A 6,383-nucleotide genomic window follows, 5' to 3' on the forward strand; every position below is an offset into this window, starting at 1 on the left:
CCCCTGAATGATCTAGCTAACTGGTCACTAGTAATTTGGTTACCAGGCAAATCAGGTCTGCAAGAAAGGAAACCAGTAGGTAAATGATGGTGTTATTGTCTGACCCATTCAAACCATTTATTTTCAACATAAACATATAAACTCAACATGAGATGTCTAGAGCAAGCACCAACACACCAAGACAGCTTCTCTTCTTCTAAGGCTTGGGTTTTGCCCAGAATTCCTTATACATGGAATAGCCCATACCAAGTGTCATCGCTCCCACCCCAAAGCCTTGGGCCGCCACTCGCATGTGGATCAGGTGAACAGACATTTTAGTATTTCCCCTGCTCTTCAATTTATATAGTCCATATCCAACGATTGCTGCAAACCCCGCCATTCTGATGGGAACAAACGGTGCCTCCCTAGCTTTTCGGATAAGCTTGGATCCCTGATCTTCATCATATGAAGAAAGAGAAACATCTGTACTGGTTGACATAGTGACTGAAGGAATCTGCAATTGACAGTAATGCTCAATCTCCAACCGGTTCTCCAAGAAAACATTTTTAAATGACACATTTGTTAAAGAAGAAATCTCAAGAGAAATTCAAAAATTATTTTGACCTAAATGAAAACGAAGACACAAATTATTAAAATTTATGTGATTCAGTAAAAGCAGTACTTAGATACTGGGAAAGAAGAAAGATCTAAAATCATCTAAGATTCCACCTTAGGAAACTAGTAAAACAAGAACAAATTAAATCTGAAGTAACCAGGACAAAAGAAATAAAAATTATAGCAGAAATCAATGCAATTGAAAAGAAGAAAATCAATAGAGGAAATCAGTAAGACCAATACCAATAACACTAGTTCTTTGAAAGATAGATAAAATTGATAAGCTTCTTGAGACTAAGCAAAAAAGGAAACACAAATTAATATCATAAATGGAAGAGGGGCTATCAGTAAGATTCCAGGGACATTAAAAGGATAACAAAGAAATATTGTAAATATTTATTTGCCCACCAATTTGATAACCTAGATGAAATTACCCAATTTATTAAAAGACACAATTCGCCACAATTCACACAAAGAATAGGTAGTTTAATGGGTTTATATCTATTAAAGAAGTTGAATCAATAATTAACTTCCAAAATGAAGTACCAGGCCCACATGGGTTCACTGGTGAAGTCTACCAGACATGTGAGAAAGAAATAATATCAATCCTTTACAGTGTCTTTCTGAGGATAGAAGCAGAAAGAATACTTATCAACTCATTCTGTGATGGCCACCATTACTTTAGTACTAAAACCAGACAAAGATATTAAAAGACAAGAAAACAGATCTCTCTTGTGGATATACATGTAAAAATCCTGAAAATAATATTAGTCAATTAAATCCAATAATATATAAAAAGATTATGACCAAGTGGGATGTATCCCAGATATGCAAGCTTGATTCAAAATTTGAAAATCACTGAATATAATCTATCACCTCCATAGACTAAAGAAGAAAAATCACATGATCATATCAGATGCAGAAAAAGCATTTAACAAAACCCAGCACATATTCACAACAAAAATTCTCAGCAAACTAGGAATAGAAGAGAACTTCCTCACTTTTTAGAATATCTACAATATATGTACAATTAATATAATGGTAAAAACCTGAAGCTTCCCACTAAGATCAAAAACAAGGCAGGGATGTTTTCCCTCCACTCATTTTCCACATCATAATGGAAGTCCTAGCTAATGCAGTAAAATGAGAAATAAATAAAAGGTATACTTGGAATGATGGGGAAGAAAGAAAGAAAACTGTCCTTGTTTGCAGATGACGTTATCTATATAATAAATTTGGAAAGATTGACCAAAAAAACCCTCCTGGAACTAAAAATTAATTATAGTAAGATTCCAAGATGCACGGTTAATACACAGTGGTCAGTCATTTTTCTCTTTACTGGCAGTGAATGTAGAATTGGAGATAAGAAAAAACCACAGTGCTATATACATTAGTAACCCCTCCAAACTAAATACTTAGGTATAAATCTAACAAAATATGTATAAAACCTATGTAGCAATACTACAAAACTCTATTAAAAGAAATAAATGGTAGTTATACACCTAACACTAATGTAACATTGTATGTCAACTATACTCAAAGTTTTTTAAAGTAAGAAATGGAGAGATATTATTTCATGTTTATGAATGCAGAGAATATTGTCCAGATGTCAGTTCTTTCCATGTTGATCTACAGATTCAGTGCACTCCCAGTCAAAATCCCATCAAGTTATTTTGTCGATGTTGGCAAAGTAATTACAAAGTTTATATGGAAAGGCCAAAGACTTAGAATAGCCAATATAGTATTGAAAGAGAAGAACAAAGTTGGAGGATTGACACCACCTGACTTCAGAACTTACTATAAAACTATAATAATTAAGATAGTATGGTATTAGCAAAGGAACTGACACATCACTGCAAAGAATAGACCGCGCAGAAATACACCCTTATAATATAGTCAACTAATCTGTGACAAAGGAACAAAGACAATACAGTGTAACAGAAGATAACCTTTTCAACAAATGGTGTTGGACAACTGGACATCCACATCTAAAAATGAATCCAGACACTGACTTTTACACTTTTCACAAAAATTAACTGAAGGTTGACCTTAGACCTAAACATAAAACTGAAAACTGTAAAACTCTTAGGAGATAACACAATTGAAAATCTGAAAGACCTTGGGTTTGGTGGTGACTTTTTAATTACAATACCAATGGCATGATCTCTAAAAGAATTGATAAACTGAATTTCTTCAAAAAAAAAATTTGTTCTGTGAAAGGCACTAACAAGAGAATGGAAACATAAGCCATAGGCTAGGGGGAAACATTTGCTAAAGAACTAATGACTGTTATCCAAAATATATAAAAATATCTTAAAACTCAACAATGAGAAAATGAAAACTCCAAGCAAAAAATCTGCTGAAGACCTTAAAAGACATCTCCTCAAGACAATGAACATCTCAAATAAGCACATGAAAATATATTATGTACCATATGCAAATTAAAATGAGATTTTTCTACATACTTATTAGAATGCCCAATATCCAAAACACTGACAGCACCAAATACTGGCAAGGATGTGGAGAAACCGGGACTCTCATTCTTTGATGGTGGGACTGTAAAATGGTATAGTACTTGTGGATGCCACTTTGGCAGTTTCTTACAAAAGCAAACATTCTCCTACCATACTGACCAAGAATCGCATTCCTGTGTATTTACCCAAAGGAGAGGAAAACTGATGACACAAAAACCAGCACATGGATGTTTATAGCAGCATTATTCAAAATTGCCAAAACTTAAAGCAATTAAGATGATGTCTCTTAATAGGTGAATGGGTACATAAATTTGGATGTATCCAGACAAAAGAATATTATTCAGTACTAAAAGAAATGAGCTATTAAATCATGCAAAGACTTGGAGATATGTTAAATGTATAACACTAAGTGAAAGAAGCCAATATAAAAAGGTTACATACTGTGTGATTCCAGCTGCAGATCTTCCTTATGATGAGATTACATCCTTAAAAACCCGTCGAAAATTGAAAATATTATCAGAAATTAATTTAAAACACCTAACCTACCAAACGTCATAGCTTAGCCTAATCTACCTTAAATGTGCTCAAAACATGTACATTATCCTACAATTGGACAAAATAATCCAACACAAAGACTTTTATTACAAAATGTTGAATGTCTCATGTAGTTTACTGAATACTATAGTGAAAAGTGAAAAACAGCAGTGGTACTATTGGCACAGAATGGTTCTAAATATATTAGGTGTTTGCTCTCATGAACTTCTGGCTGACTGGGAGCTGTTTCTCACTGCCACTGCCCAGTATTACAAAAGTATTATGTCACTCTGGAAAAGATCCAAATTCAAAATTGGAAGTATAGTTTCTACTGAATGTGTATCACTTTTGTACTGAATGTGTATCACTTTTGCACCCTTTTTTGTAAAGTCAAAAAATAGTAGTTCAAACCAGCATAAGTTGGGGACCCATCTGTATATGACATTCTGGAAAAGGCAGACCTATAAAGACAGTAAAAAGACCTGTGTTTACCAGGGTTTGGGGAAAGGGAGAGCAGAAGAGGCAGAGCAAAGAGGATTTTAAGGTTAGTGAGAGGACTCTGTGTGAATCTTTAATGGTGGTTACATGTCATTATATATTTGTCCAAACCCATAGAATATAGAATGGATCCTAATGGTAAACATGGATTTGGGGTGATAATGTTGTGTCAGTATAGGTTCATTAGTTGTAACAAATATATCACTCTGTTGGGAGTTGTTGACCTTGGGGGAGGCTAATCATGTGTAGGGCAACAACTGTATGGGGACTCCATACCTTTCTCTCAATTTTTCAGTGAACCTGAAATTTCCATGAAAAATACACTTAAATTTTTTTCTATATTTTTAAACTTCTAAAGTTCTATAGTGACATTACTTTTTTCATTCCAAACATTGCAATTATATTCTTTGATCACTCTCTCCAGGAATTTATCAATTTTAATCAATGAAGTTTTAATTTATGAACTTTTGCTGTCATTTGATTTTTCTTTATTTTTTTGTATTTAATTTATTTTTGTTTTCTGTGGTTTCTTTGTACTTATTTCATCTGTCTCCCCAGATTCCTAAGGTAAAAAAAAAAATAAGATTACTTATTTGAACCTTTCTCCTTTTCTCATATCTGCAGTTATGTCTATACACTTCCCTCCAGGCTATGTCCCACATATTTTATGTTTTTCATTCAGTTCAAAATATTTTCCAATTTCAATTTAGACTCATTGACACATTCATTACATAGAAGTGTGCTGCTAAATTTCCAAATTATTGGGAAATTTCCAGATATCTTTTTGTCTATGATATTTAATTTCCTGTGGCGAGAAAAGATACTGTGCATAATTTCAATTCCTTTAAATTTATTGAGATTTGTCTTATGCCCAGCATCTGGTCTGTCTTGATCAGTGTTGCACGTTTACTTGAAAAGCATGTATATTTTGCTTGTGATAGGTGTAGTTTCTGTAATGTCATTTAGGTCTAGTTGGGCAATAGTGTGTTAAAATCTTCTGCTGTGTCTCTGATATTGTCTATTTCATATTGTATCAGTTAATAAAGCATATTAACATTTCCAGTTATTTCACACTTCCATTTCACACTTCAGTATCCAGTTTGCTTCAAATTTCTTTTTTATTAATAGTTTATTACCAAATTGGTTTCCATATAACACCCAGTGCTCTTCCCCACATGTGCCCCTCTTCATGACTATCACCCCCCCCTTCCTCTTCCCCCCTCCCCCTTCAGCCCTCAGTTCTCAGCATTCAAAAGTCTCTCATGATTTGCCTCACTCCCTCTCCCCAACTCTTCCCCCACCCCCTTTCCCATTCCCATTTCGCATGGTCTCCTATTAGGTTTCTCCTGTTAGACCTATGAGTGACAACATGTGGTATCTCTGCCTGACTTATTTCGCTTAGCATGTCTCACACTAGGTCCATCCATTTTCAAATTTTGCAGCTTTGTTGCTAGGTGCATACCAATTTTATCTCCTTGAAAAATTGATCCCATTACCATTATAAAGCATCCTTTTTAATATTTCTTATGATGAAGTATACTTTATCTAACATTAACATTACCATTCCCACTTAGTATTCTCATGATAAGTCTTTTCCCATTCTTTTAGTTTTTTATCTCTTTATATATTTTTGTGCATTTCTTATAATTATCATATGTAAGTCTTCCTTTTCTATCTTTTCTGACATGTCTATTATTTGCAGTTTTTAATCAGTTTATATTTGCTAAAATTATTGCTGTGTTTTAAATGTATATTTCACTGTCATCTGTTCATCCTTTTTTTAATTAAAAAATTTTTAATGTTTATTTAATTTTGAGAGAGAGAGAGCAAGAGAGAGAGTGCCAGCTAGGGAATAGGAAAGAGGGGGAGACACAGAACCTGAACCAGACTCCACTCTGAGCTGTCATCACAGAGCCCATTGTGAGACTTGACTCTTGAACCATGAGATCATGACCTGAGCCAAAGTGTAACGCTTAACCCACTGAGCCACCCTGTTCATCTGTTGGGGTTTTTTTTCTCTTTTTTTCTTTTTTCCTTTTATGCCTCCTTTTGGGGTTTTTTTGTTTGTTTGTTTGTTTTATATTTTTTTTGTATTCCACTTTATCTCCAACTACTACTTATTTTTAGTGATGCTTAATTTAAAATATACAACCTTAAACTATCACAGGTTAACTTCTTTTTTTTTTCCTCCATAATATTTTATTGTCAAATTGTTTTCCATACAACACCCAGTGCTCTTCCCCTTAAGTGCCCTCCACCATCACCACCACCTCTTTTCCCCCC

General features: G+C 34.0%; 1 protein-coding gene and 1 pseudogene across 3 annotated transcripts in view; one reads left to right on the forward strand and one right to left on the reverse strand.

The window, feature by feature from the left end:
• SCAPER (S-phase cyclin A associated protein in the ER) overlaps positions 1–6,383 on the forward strand; it is a 515,685-nt gene that overhangs the window by 240,405 nt on the left and 268,897 nt on the right. The window lies entirely within an intron of this gene.
• On the reverse strand, positions 111–478 carry LOC115301293 (annotated as a pseudogene).

Source organism: Suricata suricatta, chromosome 9 (assembly GCF_006229205.1).
Source record: "Suricata suricatta isolate VVHF042 chromosome 9, meerkat_22Aug2017_6uvM2_HiC, whole genome shotgun sequence".
Classification (NCBI taxonomy): domain Eukaryota; kingdom Metazoa; phylum Chordata; class Mammalia; order Carnivora; family Herpestidae; genus Suricata; species Suricata suricatta.